The following is an 18,752-nucleotide window of genomic DNA, read 5'->3' as shown; positions in this document are numbered from 1 at the left end:
ACACATCCCGTCCGAGCTCCCTGTCACACCGCTCTGTCGGGACAATGGAATTTAAGAAAGTGTATCTGCTGTTAAAATGACAAACAGCATCACACTTTAAAACACGTTCATTTTATAATCCTCACTCTAGGCAGGAGATAAATGACGTCATGGGATCGGAGGCTAGAATTTACGTGTACTCGCCGATACCAGCATTTTAGGCAGTATCGGCGGCATTTCCGATACTGGTATCGGTATCGGAACAACTCTAAACCAAATCATGCTTTCCAGTTTCAGGAAAGACTACTCTTAGGGCAGGGATTTATTAGCCTATAGCCCACTTCATGATGAGTATGTAGGTGAATTGCAGTGATGCACCGATGTGAAAATTGTGGCCGATACCAATAACCGATATTAATATTGCTGTTCTGGCCGATACCGATATTTACCGATGTCGATATCTCTGTATAGAAAACACCTTTTTAAGGCCAAAACGCATAATCTTTTTACTTTTGTAACTTATTTTCAGAAATGAAATATTTTGAAACGATTTAAAGGGGAACTATTTTACTATTTCTTTCACTATTTGGGCACTTTTACACAATTCCTGTGAGTCTATGGAACACCTCTGTAATATATATATTTTTTTTATTCATTGTTTTGTATTTCTAATCAAGTCCTCAAAAACAGCATTTTTCTACCTCAAGATCTCGAGCTGTTTTGAGCCTGGGCTCCTAAACCACGGCACCGTGCCGTCCCCCCTGAACATTAACATGCAGCCTGGGCTCCTAAACCACGGCACCGTGCCGGCCCCCCTGAACATTAACATGCAGCGGTGACTATATGACATCACATATAGGCACATTTTCAAACGACTCAGTTCAGTGAGGGTGAATATTGTGAGAGGAGAATTGGAAGAATGCGCCAATATGAGAATTTTGAGACATAGATCATATTAATATAAGTTCACATAGCTAGGAAACAATGCTAAACACTCAAAAAGGCCATTTATAAGATAGTTCCCCTTTAAGGCCAAAACATGTTAAAAGAAAGAAAAAAAAAATCTTTTATATGCCCATATCGGCCCTATCTTGATATCGGACCGATACCGATGTGTAAAAAAACGGCCAAATCGGCCGATATTATATCGACGGCCGATATATCGTGCATCACTAGTGAATTGTGTATTAATTTAGGCTTTACCGATTCATCAACAGAATGAGTGAAATAGATTTCTTCAGATTTTCCTAGACCACTAAATTAGGCCTAGGCTAACAGTATATCAGCCCTTTTGCTGATGCACAGAAAAACCTGTTGTGTCAAAACAGGCTTTCAGATGTGGGGGCTACCCTTTTGTTTATGCCTGGATTCAGGATTGGACCTATAAACAAAGAGGCCTTCTGAAAGGGTAAACACAATCCACCTCTCTGCGGGTGGCATTGAAAGATGTTCATTAAGCCTAATAAATAGTTTTTTTTTAATTGTTCAAATAGCACTGGGCTTTTATATTTTTTTTTAAGTTTCCTTGGGGAAATTCAGGTCAGACAAACGTTAAAATAGACGGACCTAAAATGGACACACGATGAAAGAGTTAAAATGTTAAGAAAAGAGCGAAGCAATGAGATAGACAAACAATAAAGATAAAAGTTAGAAATTAAAAAGTTAAATAAGGGAGCCGGCAGTAAAGAAAAATAGATCAATACATTAAGATAAGAGTACAAACACCTTTATTTTAGTTATTGGGAAAAAAATGCAGTATTCAAAAATACAAATATCGTAGAATAAAAAACATTATTAACTGGTTCTCACACAAGTTGCCACTTGCCAGCTCTGCTGAAACAAAAGAACCGTCCCAAGTCTTGTACCAGACACTCGGGTGATCCTGCAAGCTGGGCTGGCTACCGTTTAGAAAACAATAGAAATACTATTATATATATATATATACTATTATATACTATAATACTAGCTCCTACTCAAACCCGGCAACAGTTTTGGAAAGCGGTTAAAAACTCAAACAAAAAACAAAACCACTAATTCCCTGCTCACACATTAAATATGGTGACTGTATGATTTCCAAACAGAACGAGATTTGCTCTGCCTTCGACAAACACTGTGCTGATGCCGAGCGAGCATCCATTAGAACAAGGACACAGACATGGTGTCATAGAGCGTCGCAGGGTTTAATCACGCAGGGGTGTGGGAGGGGGGGGGGGGGCTGCGGTCCGCGCTGTGTGTAGCTCAGAGTGCCCTTTGCGCACACATGCATACCCTGGGTTCCCACAGACATTGCTCAATTTAATTCAAGGACTTTTAAGTACTTTTCTAAGCACTATTGTTAATTTCACACGCGAAGAAATGAGGAAAATCAGTTGTAGCGGCACGAGACAGCAACTCGTCAGATTTGATTAAAACAGAACAAAGAAAACAATTTCTTGATTCAGAACAATTTGATCATGGATGAACAAAACGTTCAATGCAAATGGTTGATTTGAATTTCAATGACTTTTTAAGCACCTTGTTAAAAAATTGCTGTTTTCAAGGAATTCCAGGCCTTGGCTTTTGTCAAAAATCAAGCACTTTAAGCACTTCAAGGACCTTGTGAGAACCCTGCTGTACGTGATGAGAGAGTAACGCTGTGCGTCAACCGTGATGTCGGCTGAATGGAAATACATTGTCACGCGGATGGATACTGTTGTTTTCACGATACCAACATTTTGACTTCAATACCGATACTGTCCTAAAGTATACTGATACCGGTCACGAAACCTAAAACATCAGGACTAATGGAATATTTCATATTAGATGACAGAACATGGAAAATTCTTTATGAAATATTTTTTATTAATAGAATAACATACAATATGTTGACGCTGTTGAAACTAAAATTCCCCCCTCCCAAATTATTTTTTTTATAATTTTGTTACCACTGCTGAGCTACATAGCTAATCTCTGTCTGGCTCTGGCTACTTAAAATCAGCTGACACTGTTGACACACCCACTACGCAAAGCTTGCGAACACACACACAGACACACACACACTACTCCAGTCACTCAACTCATAGAAAATACATCAGGCTATTATTCTAAAAGTATCAATTCAATACTAATAAAATGGAGTATTGGACGGATTTTAACGGCTGGGTATCGTGGTACTCTTCTAGTATAGATGTATTGTGCAACCCTACTCTCCGATTCCACTATACACTACAGAACACTACAGTATGTAGTGTGGTAGTGAAAGGTTAACCTTCTGTAGTGTGGTAGTGAAAGGTTAACCTTCTGTAGTGTGGTAGTGAAAGGTTAACAGTCTGTAGTGTGGTAGTGAAAGGTTAACCATCTGTAGTGTGGTAGTGAAAGGTTAACTTCTGTAGTGTGGTAGTGAAAGGTTAACCATATGTAGTGTGGTAGTGAAAGGTTAACCTTCTGTAGTGTGGTAGTGAAAGGTTAACCTTCTGTAGTGTGGTAGTGAAAGGTTAACTGTATATAGCGTGGTAGTGAAAGGTTAACAGTCTGTAGTGTGGTAGTGAAAGCCAGGTTAACCTTCTGTAGTGTGGTAGTGAAAGGTTAACAGTCTGTAGTAGGGATGCTCGATATTGGCTTTTTTACCGATACCGATATTCCGATATTGTCCAACTCTTAATTTCCGATACTGATACCGATATCAACCGATACCGATATATGCAGGGTTTCCCCCCCAAAAAACTGAATAATTTCAGGTAACTAATAATTTCACTGGATGCATTCAAAAGGCTTTCTAAATGTAAGCATTATCTGTGCAAAATATGATCATTAAAAAAGTAAAATTTAACATTACATATCTCTTGTTGTTGAATTAAACCAACATGCATACTTTGACAATAAATAAAATAATAATTGGTTCTTACTTGCTTGCCTGGGTAAATAAAGGTGAAATAAATGTTTTTATATAAAAAAAAATATATATATATTGTTATTGTTTTTTATTTATTTTTACAGATACCGATATTTTCCGATATCACATTTTACTGCCGATATCGGCCGATAATATCGGTCGGCCGATAATATCGGACATCCCTAGTCTGTAGTGTGGTAGTGAAAGGTTAACCATCTGTAGTGTGGTAGTGAAAGGTTAACAGTCTGTAGTGTGGTAGTGAAAGGTTAACAGTCTGTAGTGTGGTAGTGAAAGGTTAACAGTCTGTAGTGTGGTAGTGAAAGGTTAACAGTCTGTAGTGTGGTAGTGAAAGGGTTAACCTTCTGCAGTGTGGTAATGAAAGGTTAAACATCTGTAGTGTGGTAGTGAAAGGTTAACCTTCTGCAGTGTGGTAATGAAACTTATGAAAGGTTAAACATCTGTAGTGTGGTAGTGAAAGGTTAACCTTCTGTAGTGTGGTAGTGAAAGGTTAACCTTCTGTAGTGTGGTAGTGAAAGGTTAACCTTCTGTAGTGTGGTAGTGAAGTGTTAACCTTCTGTAGTGTGGTAGTGAAAGCGTTAACCATCTTTAGTGTGGTAGTGAAATGTTAACCTTCTGTAGTGTGGTAGTGAAAGCGTTAACCATCTTTAGTGTGGTAGTGAAATGTTAACCTTCTGTAGTGTGGTAGTGAAAGGTTTAACCCTTTGTAGTGTGGTAGTGAAAGGGTTAGCCTTCTGTAGTGTGGTAGTGGAAGGGTTAACATTCTGTAGTGTGGTAGTGAAAGGGTTAATCTTCTGTAGTGTGGTAGTGAAAGAGTTAACCCTTTGTAGTGTGGTAGTGAAATGGTTTAAAACCTTATTTTTTTATCCACTTTTTCTCCTCTTTTTCTCCCATCCCAATTTCGCTGTGCCAATTCTCCCTTCGCCTATCCTTCTGTAGTGTGGCAGTGAAAGGGTTAACATTCTGTAGTGTGGCAGTGACTTCTGTAGTGTGGCAGTGAAAGGGTTAACCTTCTGTAGTGTGGCAGTGAAAGGGTTATGCTTATATGCTTTTATATGGCTCTGGCTTCAACGTTGTCGCGTGGGAGCCGACATACACTTCCACCAGTACACCACTGAACCACTAGGTGGCTGTACTGCGTTGTGTTCTACAAATTTCTGACTTCCTCTGCCAGTCTTTTTATCACGATTTGGTCCATGTTTGTAATGGAGTTAATCCCAATCGATAATGGAACGCTCCGACCAAGCGCCTGAGATAATAAATGGTAAAGTATGCGAGGCCCAGCCCAGCCCAGGGGCCAATCACAGCTCTGCACTGTCCGCATCAGCTCGCTTTGATTTGATGAGCGGTTACATTTTTGGCCCAGCTGCATGATGTAGGCGTCGCAAACCTTCGCCACCACTTTGACGTCTCAGAGTATAAATGATTGATGATGAGTGTGAGTGTGTGTGCAGTATGAAACGTGCTTCTCAGTTGCACTTCCATGATCCCTTCTCTCTTAATGATGTATTTGAAGCATTGCAAGCCAATGATACCAGTAATTCAACTGGAGAGGATCAAATGGAATTCTGTCCGCTCCAATTAGCCTATTACAGAGCAATTCATGAATATTTAATCTTTCTATCTCAACGAGCCGATTTCACGCGATTCCTTTACATAAAAGGTGGTGATAGAAAGGATTTAAAAAGGGGCCCTATTGGCAAAAATCCGGGAATCGTTGGTAAATAACAAACTCAAGTATTTTCTTTCAAGTCACTGAAGTTTTAAGTCCACACAGCAAATCACAGCCCTATTTCAGCTGTTACATTAGTTACAAATGATATAGTTATCTGCATTACATCAAAAGAAACACTGTGCTGACCTTTTTGTGGATCCGTCTAAACTAAAGAATTTGATACAGCTGATCATCCTTTGCTTTTACAAAAATGATGTAATATTGGTTGTTTGTAGAAAGCCTTGTGACTGGTTTCAGAATTATTAGTTTGAAAGGCGTCAGTGTGTGAAGTAGGGACGTGGCTTATCTGAGTTTTTTCCGGAAACAAAGGATTAACAAAGGGTGTTCCGCAAGGTTACATTTTGGGTCTCATCCTCTTTACCATTTATATTCATGATATTGTCTTTTCTTTTAATGGTAAATGGACAAATTTTATATAGCGCTTTTATCCAAAGCATTTTTACTTATGCCTCACATTCACCCAGACATTCACACACCGATGGCGTAGGCGACCATGCAAGGTGCCAACATGCTTATTGGGAGCAGTTGGGGTTAGGCCTAAGTGTCTTGCTCAAGGACACTTTGACACACTACCAGGAGCTGGAATTGAACCGGGAACCTTTTGATTTGTTTGCATTTTTGTTGGACCCACAACATTGGAATTTTAATAATTATTTATATTATAATTTATTTAATAATAAAGCCATAACAATTAACGTACAAATACTTAACATGTGTTTATCTCAATTACAGAAGGTTCATATTTATTCATTTATATTTAATATGTATTTATATGTTATGTTATCCGCTGCTAGATCACATTTATCAATAAAAGTGCTATTCGTTTTTTGTGATAAAATGTGATGTCAAAAAATAATCCATTAAGAAATCTATGGAATAGGCCTACATTATGTTTATCTTGAAAGATATAAGTGAAACCAGGTGGAGGCAGACAGTGAAAGTACACCAGCGTTTCCGTTAGCCGGTAATTACCGGTATTTGACTGGCAAAATCTGTTGAAGTCCGACAAATTTAATCTCTCCGGTCATAGTGTCCGGTGAAAATAGTTCCCTCTGGGCACAGTTTGATTATTTGAATTGTATTTGGATGGGCTGGAGTTGGGTGGCCTATGCGATGAACGAAACAATCATTGCGTTTGTTGTCGTTGCTTCGCTCAGCGAGAGCTTGCTGCTGGATTTGCGGAAGGCATGCAGCTGCAGACCCACAGAACCCACCAGCTTTGCTGGCACAGTGCGGTCCCCAGACCTGGAAAGCTGCTCTGCGGGTCTGCAGCTGGATGCTTCTTGCAAACTAACTGCGGCGCTCGCGCTGATATTGTTGGACCGGCTGCTTGGTGGAGCAACGATGAAACGAATGTAATGAATCATTCGTCGCATGGGCTATTTAATTTTGGCCTGTTTTGGTACGGTTCGGGTGGTCAAGTTGTGCTTGGAGGGAGTTGTTTTCACCGGACATTATGACCAGCACCAAGTCGTTGGGACTAGGTGGAGATATACATCACGCAAACCCACGATAATGTTGCCGTCTCTCTGCCAAATTTCTCAGTTCTTCGCTTGATATAATTAATACAAATGTCCAATATAACGGAATTCGTTAGCTCATAAATGTGATTATAACAGACTGCTGTTTATTAATGTCGGGCCGACTGCCCACAGACACAGGTCTATTTGATTTAAAGTCGGCAGCAGCACGGAGTCTCTGGACTTATTTTATTTGGAATATAATGACTGTATACGCAAAAGTAGCCTAGCTTTAAGTTAAAATATTATAAATCTACATGCCTTGAGGATGTCATTCTTTATATAGCCTGTTGTTTTTAAGCTCAATAAACTCTGACCGGAATTTCTCTCATTTGACCGGTAGATAAAAATCTACCGGACCCTGAGACCGGCAACAATTTTTTCTAACGGAAACCCTGAAGTACACAGCGAAACATTTTGTTAAATTTGTATCATATTTACTTGTATTCACCTACAATTGAGTCCAAAACACCATGTGTAGTGTAAATGTGTAGGGGGGGGGGGCTGCACAGTGTGCACACAATGAAATGTTCTTTTACGTGTTCTTCATATCAAATTAGCCAAGGCCAATGAGTCTCAGGTTAAAAAAAACAATTCATTGTATCATTTCTCTTTTAGTAAACATTGAAAACAGGTCACACAGAGTCCCAGACCCAAACATCACACAATGGTTGGTCTTAAACTAGTATTGAATGCAAATTAAAGGAAATTCATGATTTTCTCAAGATCTAAAAACATAAGACTACTGTAAACTGCATATCTCTACTGTCAACATAATACAAGTATCTTGGCATCTGGCTCGATGTCAAATTTACATTAAAAAACCACAAGGGATATTGCTGGCAAATTACTACAAAATATTGTCCGTTTATACAGAAACAAGATTACCTTTCCTTTGATCTGTAAGAAGAGGGTTGTTGAATCAACTTTCCTAGCAGTTTTGGGTTATAGGGGTGTAATAATGTACAAACACAGTGCTGCCTCCACACTTTAGGCCCTTAGATTCTGTTTACCACTCAACCATGAGGTTTATTACTGGTGAGAGCAACAATAATCACTACTGTATTGTATTCTCTATGATAAGGCTAGGCATAAACAAATATATTGTTTGTTTCCTGTTGGTTGTCAGTTAAGGCATGGGTAGGTAGGGAATTTATTGTATTTTATTTTTTTATTTTATTCTTTCCCACGGCGACTATGGATAGGGAATTTCTTTATTTAATTAAAATGTTCACAACAACATGGATGCATGTACTCTGCCAGCATGTTTAATATCCATAATACTAAAGGTTTGACTAAGATTTCTATGAAACTTTATTCTAATTTTTTTTTAAATAAATCATTTTTTTTTTTTTTTTTTACTCATAAAATATATTGGGTCGTACCTAAATCGGCAGGGTCGGTCGGCAACCGGAAACAAACAATATTTTTTGTTATGCCCTAGTTGGTCTTCTCTGACTGGGAGACATAATTACCACTGGTACCGCTAGTACCTACCTCTATATCTATAAACTAAAGCCCTGGTTTGGAAAATTACCATCATATTATTATTTCTATGTTGCATTGGAACCCTGGTCCACTTTTAACTCTCTCCAGTGACTGGCTGGTTCTTCAGGTACCTCATGCCAGGACTGATCTTGGAAAGACTGCTTTTAGTTTGAGTGCAGCTAGGGCTGACCCCCATTAGTCGATTAGTCGACTAATCCGTCGAAAGGAGCCGTAGTCGACTGCCAACCTCTTAGTCGAATACGAAAAAATATATATTTATAAAAAAAAATATATATATATATATATATATATATATATATATATTTTTTTTTTATATATATCATTCTTTCCAAAAGAAAAGAGGCCTAGAAGCGTGGCTAACGCTAATGGCACGTATACCAGAGGATAACTGCCTAAGAAAACAGGCAAAGAGGCACTGAAAGAGGATTTCACCCATCTAATGAACACACTAGACTAGACAAATATCAAGATGTATCCATGATCAGTGGACCAATTGCATGCTTTTGCAGAGGACAAGAAGCCTTCAGTCGACTCCTTCAGACATTAAGCACCCCCCACAGCCCAAATGGAATGATAAAAAAACGTTTTTTTTAAATAATTTTAAAAAATATACTTTATATATAAATATACTAATAGTCGACTAACGGCAAATTTCGTCCAATCATAGTTGACTATCTAAATCCTTAGTCGGGGACAACCCTAAGTGCAGCACACACTCATGGAATCTCTTGCAACATGACCTTAAACTGGATAGTGGATACTGTTATACCGACTAAGTAAAGACACACTTCTTCAATCAATATCTGAAATGGAAAAAATAACACTACTGTCTTACTGTCCTCTACTATCATACACTCCTAATTCCTAATGTACTAACATGTCTCTACTACTATGCACTGAACACTGCAGCACTGTGATGAACATTGTTACTCAGCTGATAGAGTTGTACCCTTCCTGCTGACTTGTTGTACATAACTTGTAAGTCACTTTGGATAAAAGCGTCAGCTAAATGACTAAATGTATACCTCTCTTGGACTCTTTACGATTATACTTAATAATTTTTTTTTTGTGCTTTCTGTATTTTTCACCCATCCCAATTTAGTCGTTATGCCAATTCCCTTCCTGGTCGTTGCGCGCATTGCCCCACTGTTGGCCTGGGGAGGGTGTAGAACTACCACATGTCTTCCTCCGATACATGTGGAGTCGCCAGCCGCTTCTTTTCACCTGACAGTGAGGAGTTTCACTGGGGGAACATAACACGTGCAGAGGTTCACGCTAGGGGTGGACGGTATGGTCTAAAATGTATATCACGGTATAATTTGAAGCATAGACGTAACGGTATATATCACGGTATCATCGTTTTTGATAAAAACATTTTTTTTATTTTATATAATTTATTTTTTATTTTTTATAAAATATATATATTATATAATTAGACTTGTACTTGTATTATCTGCGAGACATCGCCACCACGCAACAAGCTCCACTGTCTGTGTGTACTCTAGTAGCCTCCAGCTACGGCCAGGATTCTCCGGAGCTGCACCTGGACCTATACTCGAGTAGCCTCGAGCAGAGCTACGGCCAGGATTCACCGGCGCTGCACCTGGACCCTATTGTATTGGTATAACATTAGCAAGCCCTCAGCTCGAATACGCATCGAATCAGTGTTATAAGACATTGATATCGGGAGCTATCTGTAGCTACTGCTAGCCGGATATATAACGTTAATACAACGCATCAGTGAATTATTTAGTTCAATGGGACATTTCGTTTTGAACGGTGAACTAACTTGCGTTAACGTGAGCTAACAGGTAGCACACACGTCTCTAGTACTAGACTTTGTGGAGCGTTTGTTGATGTCAGGAGCTATCGGTAGCTGGCCGACTAGATACCGTTCGGTTAGACAATGCCCCATCATGTATTAAACTAAAAGTGAATAGTTGACTGGGTCATTTTGTAACGGTAGCTAAGCTAACGTTAGCTCAGGGAGACGCCGCCGTCCTCCCGACAGCTCCCGTGTCCCATCCCACTAGACTACTAGACCCGTGTTTACATGCGTGCGGTAGGGGCTGGCACGCCCACTGCGCGAAGCCTCCTAAATAACTTTTTCCAGTTCGCACATATCTATTATCTATGACTAATTCTATCTATTTTTAGGGGCAAATGCGAGTGAAATAGTCGCGCTGTGGTTACATGACGTCATTGCTATTTTAGAGCTGCACTACCGGTTACACGGTATAGTCAAAATCCATACCGTAGAGCAAATTCATACCGTTTATACCGTATACCGTTTATACCGTCCACCCCTAGTTCACGCTATTTCCCCCAGATCCCCTCCCTGCTGAACAGGTACCCCGACCGACCAGTAGGAGTCACAGTTTACAACGACCAGGATACATACCCCGACGGCTTCCCACCTGCTAACACTGCCAATTGTGTTAGTAGGGACGATTGACCAAGCCGGAGGTACCAGCTGGATTCGATCCCAGAGTCTCTGTTGTGGTAGGCGAGTGCTTAGTCCACTGTGCTACCCAGTCGCCCTTAATAACCTTCTATTAATGCAACATACGGTTTGCAACCATTTCATCAGTAGACCATATGAACACACATCTGATTATACGGTTAGCTTCCCGTCTTGGAAGAGGACATGTACCATGTTTTTTTTTTACGGCTAAAACACTCACCCTGTTGGATTGGAGCCTGGTGAGAGGATGCAGCACCATGCTAGGTTTCTCAATATTAAAGTGTTGAGTGAAACTATGGCCTGTAGTCAACATCATGTCATGACGACGTGTCTATGGCCTGGGTTCAAAAGAAATTACGTGAGGTGATTTACTTTTGTTTTTGTTTTTCAGCTTTGCTTTCCCGGTGGACTGGGGGAGGACGTGATTTTAACACCGACAAAAAGAAAGTAATGGCAAAATTGAGAGTGACAGGGTTGAGGACCTTTATATGGGACAAAGTTTTACATGACTGGAGGAATTACTATTTAGTAGGGGTGTAAAGGTACACGTATCCGTACCGAACCGCTTCAGTGTGTGTACCGTACCGAACGGCTGTGTACCGAACGAATACAACGGTATGTTAACCGCCCACCAAGGGCTGTTTTTTTCTCACAATCTAACATAATAATTATTATTTTTTCTTTTCTTTACAAGTCGATTATTCATTTCAATATATAATATTCGTTGACAGCCATACCCCTGAGTGGAACATGGAAAGCCAAACTTTCCCCCACTGTACCGAAAACTCGTACCGAACCGTGACTTCAAAAACTAGGTACGTACCGAACCGTGGTTTTTGTGTACGGTATTTAGGATTACTCAAAATGAACGATCATATTATTAGACAGGATTTTTATCAGAAGTGCAGAAAGGTTCACAGTGTGCTTCTGGGGTGTTGACATTGCTTTCTTCAGAGTGGCCGGACAATCACCAGACAGTGCAATCGTTCATTCAGCATGTTATGAATGCCTTAGCGCCTAATCCTAATCCCTTCTCTGTTGTTAAAACTCAAGTTTGAACAATGTCACATCATTGACTGACAACTACTCTCCAGGGGTGGCACAGTTTCAGACACAACAATGAAGCAAACCCAGAGAAGAATTAACTATTTAATCATGCTGTTAGAAAGCCAACAAAAGCACACATCTTAATAAAACCACGTGGTGGAATGGGGACAGGCATACACGTAGAGCATGTTATGTGTGCAAAAAATAAAGTCACTCTTTTGTGGTGCTAATAATAAATGAGTTGAGAGTGCGGACTGATGGACTGACTCTACTCCCCCCAAGGTTGCACTGTCGGGTCTGCTCCCAGGTTGGATTTCTCCAAGGTAGCCTGGTACCTGCGGTGCTTTCTTTAGAGCAGATGAGGTGAACATGGAGGACTGATCTCAACTTTAACAAGACTTGTGTTTTTGTACAAGTAACGTAATGTACCAGTTAGATGAACGAATGAATGAAAACTTTATTTAACAGATTGCAGAATGGGTACAATACAGTACGGCTCAATACACACAATTGTAGAGAGAGAGAGACTTTTGTCTTGTTTACATCAGGGTCCCCCATTTTCAATTCATAATGAGTGATCTTGGTTTAGCCTACAGGTTACAGGAAAGGTGGCAACAACATGGACATCGCTTTGTGACTCTTTCAATGAAACTGGGATCATCATTGGTATTCTTTAACCCTTTAGCAGCCCACGACCCAAAACGACACATAACATTGTGTCTCCGTCCTGTGGGGACACACACACCTGAAACAGTTGACTAGCTAGCTCGCTCGCCAGTGTCAGCCATCTCTCTCTCTCTGAACCAGCGTTATTAGCTAGCTAGTCATACAACTTGAGATCAAACGTTAGCCATGAGGAGAAACCAGAGCCGTGTCACTAGTTGAGAAACATGCATTAGATTGTTCCTAACCGATAGGACAAATAATTTGTTATTCTGGCTTTAGCACACGGCTGTATAGGAAATCGACTAAAACGTTGCAACCAAAAGCTATCGCTACGTTGCCTTGCCTTAGCTTAGCCGTTTCTCCGTTTGCCCCAAACACAGGGCGCTATAACAACAGTACATTGATTTTTAACACTTTATCGCCAACTTTTGATACCTTAGTGAATTAACGTTGACTTACCTATACAGATTAGGACAATCTCTAACCCAGGGTTGGTGTCTGAATAACCCTCGAAGCAGAACCTCCCAAGCTAAGGCGGTTTAGCCACAAGTTGCTACAGTAGCAGCAGAGGGGCGGGGCTTAGGCAAAAGTAAACAATGGTGACGTCAGAACTCCTCCACACACGAGGGGTCGTTTCAGAACATCTAATCTGACAATGCGTGCGGCGGCGGGTTCAATTGCATTTCATTTCACCTTTATTTATTGATCGGAAATACAATGAGATTACATTAGACAGGAGGAAAAAAAACAAAGATAAGTCAGACAACAAGAACACAAACATTAACATTGGTTTAAAACAATTCCTATAGTTAAAAACAATTGCATGACATCCTTATTATGACACCTATATATTTTGACCTTTGGATAAATTAGATTGTAAGATCAGAGATATTTGCTTACATCAGTGGTCCCCAGTGTGGTCAGGGGACTTCCATTGGGGTCCTTGAGGGGGTTTTCAACAAAGTGGGGAGTAGGCCTAGTTTAATTTCACTAATATTATATTTACAAGAAGTTATCACAATGAGAGAATGTCTAATGACTATAATCATAGGTTTTACTCTTTCCTCTTATCCCCCCCATATACAGTAATGGAATTCTCGACTAAATCACATCTAACAAATATCTTCTCAGATGGGGTCCCTGGAACAAAATCTTCTCAGATGGGGGTCCACAGCTTATTACTAGGGATGCTCGATATTGGCTTTTTTACCGATACCGATATTCCGATATTGTCCAACTCTTAATTTCCGATACCGATATCAACCGATACCGATATATGCAGGGTTTCCCACCCCAAAAAACGGAATAATTTCAGGTAACTAATAATTTCACTGGATATATATATAACAAATATTGTTATTGTTTTTTTCTTTTTTTAAACCGATACCGATATTTTCTGATATCACATTTTACTGCCGATATCGGCCGATAATATCGGTCGGCCGATAATATCGGACATCCCTACTTATTACATATTCATTTGACATGACAACATTTGAGAACCACTGACATCAAGAAACAAGAAAACAGATGAATGTATAAAACCGTAAAATGATCCTCAAGATGTGCAAAAGACTTATAATGGAGAGTGTTCAGGATAACAGAACATGAGGTGAGGAGGACCTTTAAGAAAGTAAATACCAGGAATGCAGCAGGACCTGACACGTCTATACTAAAGGCAGCCCAAGAGTGCTTCCGCATTCCCCTGATTGGCCCCGGTAAAGCACGCAATGCGCATTTTCTTTTTTGCCACTCACTAATCGCGAATACATATTTATCCAAACGAGGACCAGATTCACTCATAACGCCATAACATTATTTCGCGAGTCCAGCTGTCAGAAACTGTACATTGTAACGTTAACACAGCCCAGCTGTCAACTGTACATTGTAATGTTATGTTATTTCAGGCGTTTTATTCATAATGTTATTTCGCGCGACTGTACATTGTAACACAGTGCACCCTAACTGCTTGTGTATTCTAGCAGTGTTTTAGAGGTTATTTTGTACAGTACCTTTATCTGCACTGAAACATACATTTCTACAGTACAGTACATGCAGTTGTTGAGGTAGATAACCGTGATTATGTTTATTTATTTATCTATCTCTCTGTGAGCAAAACCTATTAATATTACATATGTGTTGGCGGAATCGCGTCAATGTTTGTTATGAATAAAACGCCCGAAATAACATAGCGTTACAAAGTACAGTTGACAGCTGGGCTGTGTTAACATTACAATGTGCAGTCGTGCGGCCCGAAATAACATAACATTACAATGTACAGTTGACAGCTGGGCTGTGGCTGTGTTAACGTTACAATGTACAGTTTCTGACAGCTGGGCTCTCGAAATAACGTTATGGCGTTATGAGTGAATCTGGTCCTCGTTTGGATAAATATGTATTCCATTTCCGTGATTAGCGGAAGCACTCTTGGGCTGCCTTTAATATAGACGTGGACCGGACGGCATCCCCGGTCGCATCCTAAAAGTCTGTGCCGACCAACTGGCCCTGGTATTCACTGACATATTCAACCTGTCACAGTCTGTCATAGGCGGCTACAAGGCGCTCGTCACCAACGCAAGAGACACTGGTATCGAATCCAGCTGTCAGCGTTGCTTCCGGCTTGGCCGGCCGTCATACTGGCTCAATTGGCAGAGTCAGCGGGAGGGAAGCCGGTGGGTGGGTCTGGGTCGTTGTGGACAGCGACTCCTACAGTTCGGTCGGGGCGCCTGCACAGCGAGGGAAGGATCTAAGAGAGGTAGTGTGACCTTCCACACGTTACACTCTCTCAGTGAGAGTCCGCGCTGCCAGGTGAAAAGAAGTGGTGGGCTGGGTACACATGTGTCGGAGGAAGCATGTGATAGTCTCCGCCCCCTCCCAGACCGACGGTAGGGGGTAGAGTGCGCAACGGCCAGGGGATTGGGAATTGGCATAACGACTAACATTGGGAGGGGTTGAAAAAAATAAAAGAAGGAGGAAAAAGATAATAATTAAAAAAAAAAAGTCTGTCATCCCCACATGTCTGAAAAAGTCCACTATTGTCCCTGGTCTGTACCCAAAAAATCCACGCCCGCTTGTCTCAACGACTATCGCCCTGTAGCTCTCACCTCCATAGCCATGAAGTGCTTTGAGAAGCTAGTGAAGGGCTACATCTGTTCCTCCCTCCCCAACACCTTGGACCCCCTGCAATTTGCATATCGCCCAAACAGGTCCACAGAGGACGCCATAGCCCATGTGCTGCACACAGCAGCATCACACCTGGACAAGAGGCAGGGGAACTATGTGAGAATGCTATTGATTTACTACAGCTCAGCATTCAATACCATAGTCCCCTCCAAGCTTGTAGTCAAGCTCAGAGACCTGGGCTTGAACTACGACCTCTGCCAGTGGTTCTTCTTGAACTTCCTGACAGGAAGACCCCAGGTGGTGAGAGCAGGCAACTGCACCTCCTCATCCATAACTCTCAACACAGGTGCCCCCCAGGGCTGTGTTCTGAGCCCCCTCCTCTACTCGCTGTACACAAATTACTGTGTGGCACAGCGAAACAGCAACACAATCATCAAGTTTGCTGACGACACAGTTGTGGTGGGCCTGATCTCTGCAAACGACGAGAGGGCCTACCTGGAAGAGGTAGAGAACCTGGCGCTGTGGTGCCAGGAGAACAGCCTCTCCCTGAACGTCAGCAAAACTAAAGAGATGATTGTGGACTTTAGGAGACCGGGGGCCAGGGACTACAGCCCCCTCAGCATCGACGGGGCACCGGTCGAAAGAGTGAACAGTTTTAAGTACCTCGGAGTCCACATATCCGAGGACTTGACATGGACCACACACATTGACAGTGTAGTGAAGAAGGCACGGCGGTGCCTCTACTTCCTTAGGCGCCTAAGGAAGTTCAAAGTGAGAACTTCTACTCATGCACAATAGAGAGCATCCTGACTGGTAACATCACCTCCTGGTTTGGGAATAGCACCGCACACGACCGCAGCAGACTACAGTGTCTAAAATGAGTGTTAAGGTGAGTGTTTGTTTAAAAGTGAGTGTGTGTATGTGGATGTGTGTGCAATGAGTGTAGATGATGGGTTGTTACATGGAGTCATTGAGCATCCTGATGGCCTGGGGATAGAAGCTCCTTCTCTCTGTACTGGCCATGAGACTCCGGTAGCGCTTGCCTGACCGCAGCAGTTCAAAGAGGCAGTTGTTTGGGTGACTAGAGTCTTTGGTTATTCTCTTAGCCTTGGCCCTGCAACGCTTGTTGTAAATGTCCTGGAGAGTGGGAAGCTCACCTCCAATTGTGCGTTCGGCTGAACGGGCCACTCTCTGTAGTCTGCTGCGGTGCTATTCCCAAACCAAGAGGTGATGTTACCAGCCAGGCAGACCAGGCTGCAGAAACAAATTAGTGGGGGGGCATAAAATGTTCTCGGGGGGGCACAATGGTTTTTCAACACAGGTTCCCTTTTATACGTTTCAGCTGGGACAACGGCGCTGTGGCTTGCTTGGCGCTGCCCACGGTGCTGAACTAAACAGCAGAGAGGCAATTGAAAAATCTAATGTCTCTCTATCTTAAGAACATTCACTTATACAAAAACAGACTGAACTGATATATATAACAGACCTGCTGGGGCAGCGGACTGAGAGCAGGGGACACAAACAGGCTGGATAAGATGGTCAGGAAGGCCAGTAGCGTGGTTGGGGTGGAGCTGGACTCTAGCGAGGGTGGCGGAGAGGAGGAACCTTGCTAAGCTCCAGGCCATCAGGGAAAACCCCTCCCACCCACTATACACAGACTTGGCGGACAGGAGGAGCATGTTCAGTGCTAGGCTCACACTACCTAAATGCAGCACTGAACGGCACAGGAAGTCCTTCATTCCGACAGCCATCAGACTATACAATGCATCACTGTGCCTCACTGCATCACTGAGCACAGAATGACAGGTACCATCTTCCTGGACTCTTACTTTTTAAACAGCACTGTGCAATATTACACCTACTGTAGACTTCAGTATATGTTTACTGTATCTTTTATTACATTTTTATTCTATTTAATTTTATTCTATTCTTAGGCCATTTGTTTTGTTATTCTTATTCGTGACTTGTTCTGTCTAAATGTTTAATGTTGAGTGATTTGCAGTGTCAAATTTCCCTCAGGATAATACATTTCTATTCTATTCTATATCTTTGAAAAGTCTCCATTTATTCAACACTTCTGAATTCACTGACAAACTGAACTGAACTGACAAAAATAAGGTGCATAAAAAACCAAACAAAATTCCTCCACAGGCTACTCACCATCATTAGTAGAGCGGCAAGCAGCGTTTGGGGACAGAGTGAAATCTTCTTAAAACACTGCCCCTCCACTCATTCCTGAACTTTTTTAAGTCCTTCTCAAATGCCAACTGAATTAAATTGGCCTTGCGTCGATGAAGCATACTAAGGCGATGTTCTGTAAAGACGTTCTTGAGGGTAGAAAACGAATTCTCACAGAGTGCCGTGCTAGCTTCAGTAATTTTGTTGTTGACATCAGTGCCCACTAGGGCTGTCCCCGACTAAGGATTTGGATAGTCGACTTTGATTGACCCACATTTTTTTTTACCAGGGTGGGCACAGCTGACCCAGTGGGCGGGCCCGGCCCCCTAATGCCCGCCCATGGCGCCGGGTCTGCAGCCAGGATGCTCTCTATTGTGCATGAGTAGAAGTTCTTAAGGATCTTCTAAATCACTTTGAACTTCTTTAGGCGCCTAAGGAAGTAGAGGCGTTGTCGTGCCTTCTTCACTACACTGTCAATGTGTGTGGTCCATGTCAAGTCCTCGGATATGTGGAATATACAATACAATACACTGTATTGTATATTCCTCTTTTACTTACTTACTTTTGTTTTTACTGTATGAAGCACTCAGGGGCTCATACAGAACCAAGCATTTCACCGTAAAGTACATGTATTTTATTGTG

General features: G+C 41.5%; 1 protein-coding gene across 3 annotated transcripts in view; it reads right to left on the bottom strand.

Moving 5' to 3' along the window:
* LOC311243726 (forkhead box protein P1-B-like) overlaps positions 1–13,379 on the bottom strand; it is a 61,713-nt gene extending 48,334 nt beyond the window's left edge. For all 3 annotated transcript variants that reach the window (XM_084333062.1, XM_084333060.1, XM_084333061.1), the window contains exon 1: positions 13,269–13,379. The gene's annotated coding sequence lies outside the window, so the exon portion shown is untranslated. The remainder of the gene's footprint in view (positions 1–13,268) is intronic.
* Between the last annotated feature and the right edge of the window lie 5,373 nt (positions 13,380–18,752).

The sequence above is a fragment of the Notolepis coatsorum genome, assembly GCF_963971535.1.
Source record: "Notolepis coatsorum genome assembly, chromosome: 17".
Classification (NCBI taxonomy): domain Eukaryota; kingdom Metazoa; phylum Chordata; class Actinopteri; order Aulopiformes; family Paralepididae; genus Notolepis; species Notolepis coatsorum.
Note: the sequence above shows the minus strand (reverse complement) of the source record. Positions and strands in the feature narration are given on the sequence as shown.